Source organism: Triturus cristatus, chromosome 7 (genome assembly GCF_964204655.1).
Source record: "Triturus cristatus chromosome 7, aTriCri1.1, whole genome shotgun sequence".
Classification (NCBI taxonomy): Eukaryota; Metazoa; Chordata; class Amphibia; order Caudata; family Salamandridae; genus Triturus; species Triturus cristatus.
The window spans coordinates 1709022229-1709036043 of NC_140590.1; positions in this window are offsets into that span (position 1 = coordinate 1709022229).

Genomic DNA, 13815 nt, shown 5'->3' on the forward strand with positions numbered 1-13815 from the left:
ACCACCACTGCCCACACGAGCCTGGCCTGCCGTTGTGGGCACATAGGGTCCACGTGACCCCTGAGGGATGGCAGTTGCAATGTTGTCTGCCTCCTCCTGGGTGCATGGCGAACCTTGTCCCACCAGGTCAGACTGGCTCAGTTGTTCAGTGCGGGCAGGGCTCCTGGGTGTCTCCTGGGATGTGGCAGGAATGGGGGTGGTGGTTGGCACAGATGTACCTGACGCAGGTGCTGCAGGGGCTTGGACACCAGAGGGTCCAGGTGTGTTGCGGTCATCCACGGACTGTGGAGAGGCGTTACTGCCGGTGGGATCAGATTCCTCCCGAGCCTGGGACTGTGATTCTTTCCCCCCCATTGTTGGGGGGAGATTCATGACGTTGCCCTCTGTGTGAGAAAGAGACAATGTTAATGCTGTTTCATGCGACATCCATGTTTCATACATATTCAAGTTGGCACAGTTCCTCCAGGTAGTTGTATGTGCCTAGCATTCCCCTCAATGTTCACTTGTGGATGGGTATGTTGCAGGAGAACTACTGAAATGTTTGACTGAGTGTTTAACATGTAGAATTTAGGCTTGGATGCATCTTCGGCTATGGATTGATATTTTTGTGTCCCATGTCCATTGTGAGAGTGGGTAAATCCATTTTTTGGCATGGGGTGTGTGCTTGTGTAAGGGGTGTGTGTGACAGGGCCTGCTGGTGGGTGTAGTGTGATTTGGCATTGGTTCTCCAAGGTGATGTATCTGTCCCCTCATGGAGCATGCTGCCATGACAGTTAGTGTGAGTTCCTGTCCTAGATATTTGAGCTCCCCTCACCGCCACGCAGCCCCATGTGTGATCGGATCCGCTGCCTATACCCGTGTCAGCTGCATGCATCCCGGCTGTGTGCTGTGTTGCCTGATTACCTCCGTTTTGGCCGCTTTTGCCTCTGCTTGATTGTAATTTTGTTGTACCCCTAATCCCTTTTACATTCTGTACCCCTGTGCTCTTACCCTTTATTTTTCCCATTGTGCCCCCTTTTCTTCTGTTATCCCCCTCCCTCCGTGACCCTCTCCGTTTTCTCCCGCTGCTTTCTCACGCCGCTGAGCCCCTGTGGCCCCGCCACCTTCACTCCCATTGTCCGCCCCGCTCCCACCTTCCCGCTGCTCCTCCCTCCCTCGGCCCCTCATATGGAGGCTGCGCAGCGGGCGCACGCAGTGGTTACGCCGGCGGCACGCCAAAGGCGTGCATAAGGCTAGCCCGTCTGCGCCCATCCGCACCTGGACCGTGCACAGGGCCAGAACCCCTGGCCCACACCGAAACCAGAGAACTCGACTGAGATACGACTCTGCCGCCCTCAATGCGGTCAACACTGGACGAGAACCAGCCTGCTACCGAGCCGCCCCAAAGTGCACCCACAGACCCTTCACCTGTCAGGCCTGCAAATTCACCTGCCTACTAACCTGCCCCCCGCCCGCAGAACCAAATAACAACCACCTCAAGAACGTCCTTCTCAACACCCGCTCCGTCCACAAGCGCGCTGTTGAACTCTGGGACATCCTTCATAGGACCGCACCAGACGTCGCCTTCCTCACGGAAACCTGGATGAACGCCTCCTCAGCCCCGACATCGCCATAGCCATCCTGGATGGCTACAAGATCACCCGGAAGGACCGCACAAACAAAACTGGTGGAGGAATCGCCATCATCTACAGGAACACCATCAGCATCACGACCAGCACCGAAGATACTCTCTCCAAGGCCGAACACCTACACTTCCAGATCCACACCGACCCCCAGACCACCCTCAGAGGAACACTCATCTACAGACACCCGTGCCGGCACACAAAATTCATCACAACCATCCCCGACTTTATCATCCTGCACGCCCTGGTATTACCAGAATACATCCTCCTAGGGTACATAAACTTCTACTTTGAAACAAACGATAGCAACACCACCACCCTGCTGGACAACCTCGCCAACCTCGGACTCAAGCAACTGGTAGACACGCCCACCCACCGCGCTGGCCACACGCTCGACCCCATCTTCGCCACCAGCAACCACGTCTACATCAGCCACTCCACCATACTACACTGGACCAACCACAGCTGCATTCATTTCAACTTCAAGAAGACCACATCCCACCACCACACGCAACAGATCCGCCGCAGATGCTGGAGCAAAGTCACCACAGACCAACTAACCACATCACTGATCAAGAACCCACCTGTCAACACCCCTGACTTCAAAAACGCAGCACACAATCTCGCACAGTGGATCACCAACTGCGCCGACGACCTCGCTCAACTCAAAAAACCCCCAGACAAGACCGGCAACAGAAAGACCTCGTGTTTCACAGACGCCCTCAAAGTTGCAAAGAAAACCTGCATAACCCTCAAAAATACCTGGCGCCACGAACGGACATCAGAAAACATGACAGCCCTCAAGAGCGCCACCAGCGACTACCACCAGATGATCCGCACCACCAAAAGGACATCATTCAAAGAACGGCTGGACATCAACAGCAAGGAACTCTTCAGCATCATCAAAGACCTCTCCAACCCCAGCACCAGCACCAGCAACAACGACATCACACCATCACAAGACCTCTGCAACTCCCTCACCACGTTCTTCCACCGCAAGATCATAGAGATACATGACAGCTTCGGACCCCAGACTCCGCTTCCAGCTGCCAAACCTACGACCGCCACCACCACCCCCAGCGCATGGACACCCATCAGCACTGAAGACACCACCCACGTAATGAACACCATCCACTCTGGCTCCCACTTCGACCCATGCCCTCATCATATCTTCAACAAAGCCAACACCACCATCGCACCCCACCTACGCAACGTCATAAACAGCTCCTTCACGTCAGCCAACTTCCCTGAGAGCTGGAAACACACAGAGATCAACGGCCTACTGAAGAAAACCACAGCGGACCCCAAAGACCTCAAGAACTTCCGCCCCATCTCCCTCCTCCCCTTCCCGGCTAAAGTCATCGAGAAAACCGTCAAGAAACAGCTGACTACATTTATCGAAGCAAACAACTGGCTCTACCCATCCCAGTCCATTTTTCAAGCCAACCACAGCACCGAGACCGCCCTCATCGCAGCCCCCGATGACATCAGGACCCTGATGGACAACGGAGAAACAAACACTCTGATCCTCCTGGACCTCTCGGCAGCCTTTGATACCGTCTGCCAACGCACCCTAATAACTCGCCTCTACAATACTCTGATCCAAGGAAAGGCCCTGCACTGGATCACCTCGTTCCTCTCCGACAGAACCCACAGAGAACGACTCACCCCCTTCCTCTCCGCGGCCACCGAGATCATCTGCGGTGTACTCCAAGGCTCCTCGCTCAGCCCAACCCTCTTCAATATCTACATGAGCCCCCTCGGCACCATCGCACGCAAACACAACATCAACATCATCTCTTACGCCGATGACGGCCAGCTGATACTCTCCCTCACCAAAGACCCAGACAACCCCGAAAGCAACCTCCATGAAGGAATGAAAGATGTCGCTGAATGGATGAAGCACAGCCGTCTGAAGCTCAACTCAGACAAAAGGGAGGTCTTAATCCTCGGACAATCCCCATCCGCCTGGGACGACTCCTGGTGGCCCACAGCACTGGGCACCGCACCTACACCCACGGACCACGCACACAACCTGGGATTCATCCTGGACTCCTCCCTCACAATGACCAAGCAAGTCAACGCCGTCTCGTCCGCATGCTTCAACACCCTGCGCATGCTCCAAAAGATCTTCCGGTGGATCCCCACCAAAACCAAAAAGACTGTCACCCAAGCCCTCATCACCAGCTGTCTGGACTACGGGAACGCCCTATACGCAGGAACCACAGCCAAAATCCTGAAACGTCTCCGGCGCATACAGGACGCCTCCGCACGACTCATCCTCGACATCCCTCGCCAAAGCCACATATCTGACCACCTGAGGGACCTACACTGGCTCCCCGTCAACAAGAGGAACACGTTCAGCCTGCTCACCCATGCACACAAGGCACTCCACAACATGGGCCCAGAATACCTCAACAACCGCCTCTCGTTCCACACCCCCACCGGCCAGCCCGGCTCCGCCAGCCTCGCCCTCACCAGCGTCCCACGGATTCAGAGAACCACCACCGGAGGAAGATCTTTCTCCTACCTGGCAGCCAAGACATGGAACTCCCTCCCCGCACACCTACGACAGACCCAGGACCATCTCACTTTCAGGAGACACCTCAAGACCTGGGTTTTCAAGCAGTAGCAGCACCCCCCCTCCCCTCAACGCCTTGAGACCCTCACGGGTGAGTAGCGTGCTCTATAAATATTCTTGATTTGATTTTATTTGAGCTTGTGGTGTTGGTGTTTATGTTTGCAGTGGTCACAGGAGGGCCTTGTGCTGCCTACAGCAGGGCCAAGTGTCAGCTACCTTGTCAGTACTTAGCCAGTCCCTGTGCATTGAGCATGCTGCATGGGTATGCACCTGGGCCATATGGGCTGAGGGCAATGGTGTCTGATTCTGAGTTGAACAATGTGTTTTGTGAGCACCCCCCTCCCATCATCCCGGACATCCAGTCTTGTGTTTGTGGTTCGTGTAGCCTGGGACATGGCATGGCCTTGCGTTGTGAATGGGGCATACACATGTTGCTGGCATGAGCGTTGTTTTTGAGTGTGGTTGTGTCCGGTGAGGGCTTGTGTGTAGTTGGGTGCATTTGTGGTAGTTGGGGTGTGGATGCCATTCCCCCCATGTTACGTAAGTTGTTTGTGTACTCACAAGGCTCGGCAACTCCTTCGACTCCGTGTACTCCCACCGGCGGAAGCAGGGCCATCACCGTCTCCTCCCAGGGATGGTAATGTACCGGTCTGCGGGGCAGCCCACCTCCAGTGATGTTGCCCTGGGCGTAGTCCTCATTCATTTTGCGCTTGACTGCCCTCCGCAGATCATACCACCGGCTTGGCATTCATTCCTGGTCCTTCTTATGGGTGCAACAGCATTCACCCGATCGACGATCCTCTGCCACAGGCATGTTTTTTTGGCTATGCTGGTCTGTCTGACCAATGTTCCGAAGAGCTGTGGCTCGACTCTGATGACTTCGTTGACAAGGATGTCCAGCTCCTCCCTTGTGAACTTTGGATTCTTGTCTGTGGGCATGGTGTGGGGTGAGGGTGTGGATGGTTGTGGGTGTGTGGGTGTGAATGTGAAGGTGTGTGTGTGAATGTGAAGAGGGGGTATGTGTGAAGGAGTTTGTGTGAAGGTGTATATGTTAAGGTGTATGGGTGCAGTAGTTGTTGTGTGGTCTGTAGCGTCAGTGAGTCTGTTGCAAAGGCTCATGGTTTGTATGTGAGGGCCCTTTTTATTGGTTCATTTGTGGGTCGGCCTGAGTTTGAAATTTTGGTGGGTGTGTAATAAGAGGTGGTTGTGATTTTGGGCCTCTGTTTGCCTGTTTGGATGTGCCAGGACAGTCATTTTGATGTTTTTTGTAGTGGAGACGTGTTTTGTGGTGTTGTGCGATTCGAATTGAGCCTCCTTGTGCTGTTTTACAGTGTCCGGGTTCAGTACGAGTCGTTTTCGCGTATGTAAGGTGCATACATACGCGATGCTGGGGGACGGGGCTGGGGTACAGTGCGTACATGTACGACGGGCCTGGGTGACGGGGCTGGGGTACGGTGCGTACAAGTACAGGCCTGGGGTACGGTGCGTACAAGTACGGGGCTGGGGTACGGTGCTGGGGTACGGTGCATCCAAGTACGGGGCTCGGGGACGGTGCTGGTGTACGGTGCATACAAGTACGGTGCTGGGGTACGGTGCTGTGTTACGGTGCATACAAGTACGGGGCTAGGGGACGGTGCTGCGGTACGGTGCATACAAGTACAGGGCTGGGGGACGGTGCTGGGTTATGGTGCGTACAATTACGGGGCTGGGGTACGGTGCTGGGGTACGGTGCATACAAGTACGGGCCTGGGGTACGGTGCTGGGGTACGGTGCGTCCAAGTACGGGGCTGGGGTACGGTGCGGACATGGGGGGGTACGGTGCTGACATAGGGGGGGGTACGGTGCTGACATACGGGCGGACATACACGGGGCGGGGGGGGCTGTACGACTCGTATCCCGGGCACAGGTTTACCCGGGATACGGGTGGTACGGAGTTCGCTACAGACGGGCCTTTTTACATACACTTGTGTATTGGGACTGGCGGTACGGATCGTACTTGTGCGGTCGGACTTCAGTTTTACGATTTGTACGTAAAACTGTCCGGGGACGTCTCGGGGAATTTTACCGATACGATTCGTATGTATTTTTCACGTACGAATCGTACTTCACCGGTGGGACGGTCCTTGTATGATTCGTACGTAAAAAAATACGGATACAAGGAATTTTTTTTACAGGATTGGAATCGGCACCTTAATCTCCACAAAAATATTTACTAATGTATTTTTATTAATATAAAACACTACCTCATGATAATAATAATATATATCAATGCTTTATTAAAATATTTACTTACAACTACTCTAGTACTTATTTTAATACCTTAGTACTAAACAATCAATTATTTCTATTTTCAGTTTTTTATTATTCATCTCTTCTCCCTGATAATATTAATATATCACATTATATTATTCTTTTTCAAATTTTTTAAAAATACTGTAGTATTTCTTTTGAAACATGAGTTATTTAAAAAATGTGCACAATAATAAAGTAATATTATACAATTTTATTTAATCAGTCTCCCTTTTATATACTTATAAATTAATTTCTAAATTTTATTTAAAAAAATACTTTAATATTTAATTCCTGTTTTAAAATAAACAATAGCCACTTTTATTTATCTTCTTTAATATTGTAATCACATATTATAATTACTTTAGTTTTAAATGTAATGCCTGAGTATTAAAATAAACAATAACAACATTTTTAACATATTAAATAATTAAAACACATATTAAAATGTATTTAATAATAAATTGAATAACTGAGTATCACAATAAATAATAATCACCTTTTTTAAACATATTAAATAATGACAACACATATTACAATTTATTTAGTATTAAATATAATAACTAAGGGGTCGATTCCGATCCGGGTCGGACAGCTCTCCAAGAGCTGTTCGTAGCCTTACCTTGTGACCAACACGTACCCGTAGCCGGTCCGTACTGTTGATGAAGTACGATGCACATAACTGCCAAAAATATGACCGACACGTAGGCTGTGATTCAAGCTTCATTCTCCGTCCGAGCCGTACCTCAGAAAGCCGAACCGAGTCGCCCGGAAGTAGTATCCATAGCACTTTCCGCCCTGACAAGTACGATGCGTACTTCCTACGTGCTGGACGGGTCACCACGTACGGCACGTCACAGCATCCGGAAAAGAAGCATATCAGCTACGATTCACGTCACAACTCAATCCACGGCTATGAGACGGACCAGCTTGCAACTGGTACGAGACGGAGCACCAAGCAGCGTGTACGAGACGAACACATCATGAATCCCATCGCGCAGGTCATACCAGTACTCTACATCTATGACCGGATCAGGAACAGATACGGACGGCGCAGACGGTAGGTCAGACACCCACCACACAAACAAACGACATGTACCCACCAACTGTCACACACAAATAGGGGATCCATATTCTGGCCACTAGCAACAGGCCACCATAGGGGTTGCATGGCCAGCACCACTACCACCCCCACTCATAGGGTTTATGTTGCCCATCACTACTGCCACCCTCACCCATAGGGGACCTGTTGCCCAGCACACCTGCCATCCCCACCCATAGGCTTAAGTTGCCCAGCACTACTGCCACCCCACCCATAGGGGACCTGTTTCCCAGCACTCCTGCCACACCCACAGGGCTATATTGCCCAGCACTACTGCCCCCCCACCCGTAGGGGACCTGTTGCCCATCACTCCTGCCACCCCCACCCTTAGGACTTATGTTGCCCAGCACTACTGCCACCCCCACCCATAGGGGACCTGTTGCCCAGCACTCCTGCCACCCCCACCCATAGGGGACCTGTTGCCCAGTACTACTGCCACCCCCACCCATAGGGCTTATGTTGCCCATCACCCCTGCCACCCCTACCCATAGGGGACCTGTTGCCCATCACCCCTGCCACCCCCACTCATAGGGCTAATGTTGCCCAGCACTACTGCCACCCCCACTCATAGGGCTTATGTTGCCCATCACCCTTGCCAGCCCCACTCACAGGGAACCTGTTGCCCATCACCCCTGCCACCCCCAACTCATAGGGGACCTGTTGATCATCACCCCTGCCACCCCCACTCATAGGGCTTCTGTTGCCCATCACTACTGCCACCCCCACCCATAGGGGACCTGTTGCCCATCACTACTTCCACCCCCACCCATAGGATGGGTGATGCGCCACACATCCATCATACTCCAACATTAGGTATGTCAGGAAAATACATCCCCCTATCATCATGACAACAGTGTGTAGTCTGTGACAAATGTCCACAACAGTGATTATGACTTTGAACATACAATGTAACTACCAGAACATGTGTGACCAAAAAATGAGTGTGGCCTACACAAGGCAAGCATCACAATAGCACAGTGTCAATGTAAAAAGAACACCCCCTCACTGTGTAGAACAAAAGTTAAGTGTGGGGTTCCAAACTGCAGCAAATGTCGAGCATTGTGGTGATGGGGTCTAAACCACAGTGACCAAAAGGTAAGTGTCATCATGGTCAAAGCTGCAAATGCCAAATAGCATGTATGATTCCTGGTCCCAACAGATGAAACACTTTTGGGGCAAACTAGTGGTTGTGTCCCATACCCACAGACATGTGGTGAGGCTAACAGTGCTGTGAAAACATAACATACTCTTGGCCATGTGCAGACAAGCACCACCCATAGGGGCTGACAATGCATACAGTGTACAATGACACAATAGCAGAAGTGACCATCACAAAGCAAACACACATCTCGAAAATAGACACACAAATAAAAACAGCCTGTATAGACTGTAGGTGTCAGGTCACAAACTCCCATTCCATGCCAGCAATGGCACCTAACACCCAGGATGAATGTGCAGAATGATGTGATATGATTCACAGGGACAGCAGGGTATATCACAAAAACGGCATCCAGACAATGGCCCACAACAGCAATACCAATGCACTGGTGCAGATTCACAAACACAAACAGGCAACCTCACACTGCACATCTGACACAACATGTGTGGATGTGTGTCTCAGTATCCCCAGGCAACTACACACCACATGAGGGGGGCTGAACCACAGTGACACAGATGTGGACGCAGTGCCATACAAAAGTAAACCATCATTGGGACCCCCTTAGTGGGCAATCAGGCATTGTGAGATGAGAGGGAGTACAACAGACACATGTGACACAAGCTGGAATGAACACATACTAACAAAGCAAGAGACTGACACACAACAGCACTACCCCCAGGGACCAGACATTGGGATGACACAAGCATGCATGACAACTCCACTGTGATGACAAAGGTAGATGTCGTACAAACTATGAAAACCAGACATGTGTCCTGTGCCACAAACGTACATCACATCTACACAAACACAAATCACTCAGCATGGCCCGTCATCCATGGACAAATGGGAGCTTGGGGCCCATCCATGCAAACTTTTACATCAGTCCACCCTCAATACCACACACCCTGAACTGCAACAATGTGCATCTGTGATGCCCACATGGACAGGTGACATTGCACATGCACCCATGACAAACACAGTACTGTTGGGAGGAACTGTTGGGAGGAACTAAGGTGCACAGACTCATCACGCAAGGACAGTTTACAACCCTGGTGAATGATAGACATACTGCACAGTATGCGGTACATGGCCATGATGTCAAAGCTCACGTAACCTTCAGAATACCTGCCACAGTCCAAGGACAATGCAGAAGCCAAGGCGAACCACAAGGCACACATGCTGACACATGCAAACATTGCAGCCCTGAACCGGACAAGTGGGAGCAGTCACACACCCATACACATGTCTCAATCACTGAAAGGTATCACCTAGGGACAACTACATGATATTGTGAACAAACAAGTGCCTTGGGGACCCCTGACTGTGTCCCATCAGCGTCTGACAACATCATCAGCACTCAGAACTGACAAATCCCATCGATGAAACACCAATTAACAGTAGTGTGTCATGCACCCACACATCTGCTAGCCCATGGCAAAGTTGTGGGATGAACACAGTAGCACTCAGCAAGCATAAAAACAGGAACATATCAAGGAAACACTGCCTGCGTATGAAAAGGGATGTGGACACACACACGCATTCTCACACAACACACACCATGGGCCCAGGCTATGTCACGGAACAACACACTTACTTGAGGGGACCCAACTCCTGTGGAAGTCCAGCTGTGCCAAACATAGTCACAGCACGTCTCACTCATGTCAGCAGAACACTTGGTCAGTCAGCCATCAGTTACCACATAATGAAGGCTCTGGTCACAACAGCCTGGGTACGGGAGTGTCCCTTAAGTCATCTGCACATACTCAACACATATGTACAGCAAGTTGCACAGAGGACCCAGTTGCTCCTACAACAATGATGCCCACACCTGTAGGTCCAGTGGTGATGCACCCAAAGTCAGGGAAACAGACAAATTGGACAATGGGAAGCACATCGTATGTGCATGGGTGCAAGCCACAGATGTGACAAATGCAAAAGAAATGTTCACAGAGATGTCCACAAATTGTTGATCATGACACACCCAGTTATCTGCAAAGGATGACATGGACACCGACCAGAATAGGATACATATCTCATGGACCACATGGAGTACCTTACATCAACACCTCAGTATTCAACATGGGAAACCAAGCATTACAGGTGTAAGGGCATGCTAAACCTCATCAACCTAATGTACAGCTAAATCAAGTTCACAAGGATAAAGAAAAAAGCTTTATTCAGCAGATGAAAATTTAAACGTCCATTCAAAACAAAGGCCAATGGCCAGTCCATTATCAAATGACAACGAGTGAACTTGAGAGTAACTGTCACACGTTGCTTGCCTGCACTGGTAAGGACAGGGGACATCCCCTCGGAGGGGCATACATGGGGGCAGGCCAGGCACCGCAGGAACAGGGCGCAGCAGAAGGAGGCAGTGAAGGGGTGGTGGATGCAGGAGAGTCACTTGCAACTGCAGTGGAGCTGACTGAAGTGGTGTGTCCACTCACAACTGTGGGGCACAAGTCAGATGGGGTGGGTGCCGGCACAACTTCAGTGGGCAGGTCAGATGGAGTGGATAGGGTCCCCACTGCAGTGCCCAAGTCAGATGGGGTGGTCGTGGACTCCACTGCAGTGCCTAACTCCATGTGGGCGGAATGGGGTGCAGGTGAGGTCAGCAGGACAGAGGGGGACACACGGTCCCCACATCAGTGGCACTAACCGTCTGACCGGGTGTGGAGGAGCAGGTGGTGGGGGGAGGGCCTCAGCATTTTAGGGATGGCGTATCTGTGGGTGGGGGAACCCGGGGTAGGGTGTGGTGGGGGAACCTCTGGAATGGTGGCCTGGGGGATGGAGGACGGAGACTTCGTCTTGGAGCTTCGTGGTGGAGGTGGGGTCTTGCTCTTCTGGCTCCGTGGAGACTTGTGGGTGGGGGCCTCAGCCTGACTGCACCTGGGGGAGGGTGTCCGGGTGTGAGGGCCACTCCCCTCTGTGTGTGGGGACTTCCTCTTCCCCTTGTAATCTGGATCTGCTGGGTCGGTGGGAAAAAGGCCAAGGTCACAGAGGAAGAGCTTCTGGGGATATGGGGTTGCAGGTGAGGCAAGGAAAGGGGGCTGGGAGGAAGAGGTTTCGGAGGACTGCAGAGTGGTTGTGGATGACTGTGTGTGTGTCTGCAAACCATCCCCTGTAAGTGTGGTATCAGTCCCCTGCGCTTGCATGTGTGCACGTCTAGACCTTGGTCTAGGTGTTTGTGTGCTGCCTGTGTCTGTGGCTTTGTGAGAATGTGGAGGTGTGTGTGTTCTTGGGACAGGTAGGCTGCTAGGAATTGTGGGTGGTGCAGGGGTAGGAGGGGTGCGGGACTGTTGGAGGATGGACACTGCTGCCGTCAGGGAGGAGGCCACAGACTGATTGGTCCTCTGTAGGGCATACATGCCCGATGAAATGCCCTTCATGAATGACACCAGTTGCGTCAACAGACTGGTGTGTGCATGGAGGACACTCAGCATTGATGTCTGCCCTACATGGATGTGTCTAAGTAAGTCCACAGACTCCTCACTCAGGGCAGCAGGGGACACAGGGGCAGGGGGTGCGGTGCCTGGCACAAAGGAGACATGCTCCCAAACACAGGAGCCTCCACGGACCTCTGAGATGGGAGCCGATGGGAGGGTGGTGATGGTGGTGGTGGGGGCGGTGGCAGGGACAGCCTCACTAGCTGAGGTTTGGTGGCTGCTGACACCCGCCTCCACAAGGCAGTCCTCCTCCGAGCTGCTGTGGCCCTCAGCTGGGGTGGATGGTGCTGAGGACTCCTCGGTGTGGCTCCACTCGCCCTCCGTGCCACTGGGTCCCCACCGACTCCTCTCCTTCTGTCCCTGTCAGGCTCGGTGGCTCATCCTGGTCCATGGAGCTGTCCCCTCCTGTGGCCGTGGATGTATCTGGATAGAAATAGGAAGAAAGCGAACAACATCAGTCACCTGCACTGACTGCACACACCACAGTGAGTACATCACATTACAGGGCAAGGCCTGGCATCATCAGCTGAACACTGCTCAAAGTGCCAACACTGTTTAGAATAAGCCAATTGTCATTCTCACCATCAACCATGGCACACATATCCCTCCTTAACTTGCACCCATATGTCTGTTGCATGTTGGATGCTAATACCCCATTGTGCCAACATGCACCACCCACACATTTGTTGGACATGCAAGTGAACATGTAGGAGTATGTCACTATACATACAGCACATCTCTTGCCACTGACTCAGTACAGGTGTCCGGATGAAGGGATGGGCAGAGACTCATTTCACATGCTTGTGATGCATGCCAGCAACACACACTATGATGCTCTCATGTCCTGATAGTCAATGCCACACTGGGGTGCATGCAGGATCACTCTTGGCAAGTTAAATGCCATGTCACTGGCATGCCTGGAAAGTCAGTCAACAGTGTCTCCTGTCACAGGGGCAGGGCATCCAGACAACAACAGTATGCACTGTGTCACAATCATAGCTCAGGGCCAAAGCAAACTCTGCAGATGACAAGTGCACTTGCCCATCCCCTGCAAACAACATATCCAGGACCCAGAAGACCTCACATCATGCAAATCAGACATATGAGTCTCTTCGAACACAACTCCCTATACATTAGCACATCACAGTCTGCTGTGCATGTAACCCAGCTGCCTGAAGTGCACAGTTGCATACACCACTGTGCGCTGATCACACACCTATATGTCACACAGGTCTTGTCTCTCACAGTCACATGTCAGATGTCCTGCTGACCCTCAAAATCATGAACACCCCAGTTGTACGTAGCAGTCAGCCACACCATAATGACACAGAGCCAGACACCTGAAAGCACATGTCACTAAGCACAACCTGTAAGTTGATACACAGGAGGTGGGATAACAGAGTGTTTCTAAATGCCCTTGAGTAGGCATGACTGCCTAGGTCTACGTGAAACAGTGTTTGGCCCTGGACAGTAGTCAGGTGGCTAAGCAAGTGTGACATACTTTATATGCATACTCCTGCGGCCCACAAATTGGAGTCCCCTGCTGCAGGGTTTTGTTTGAAATACCCCAGCCACATGTGGCGAGTCAGACCAGCAATTGGAACACATATCAAGGG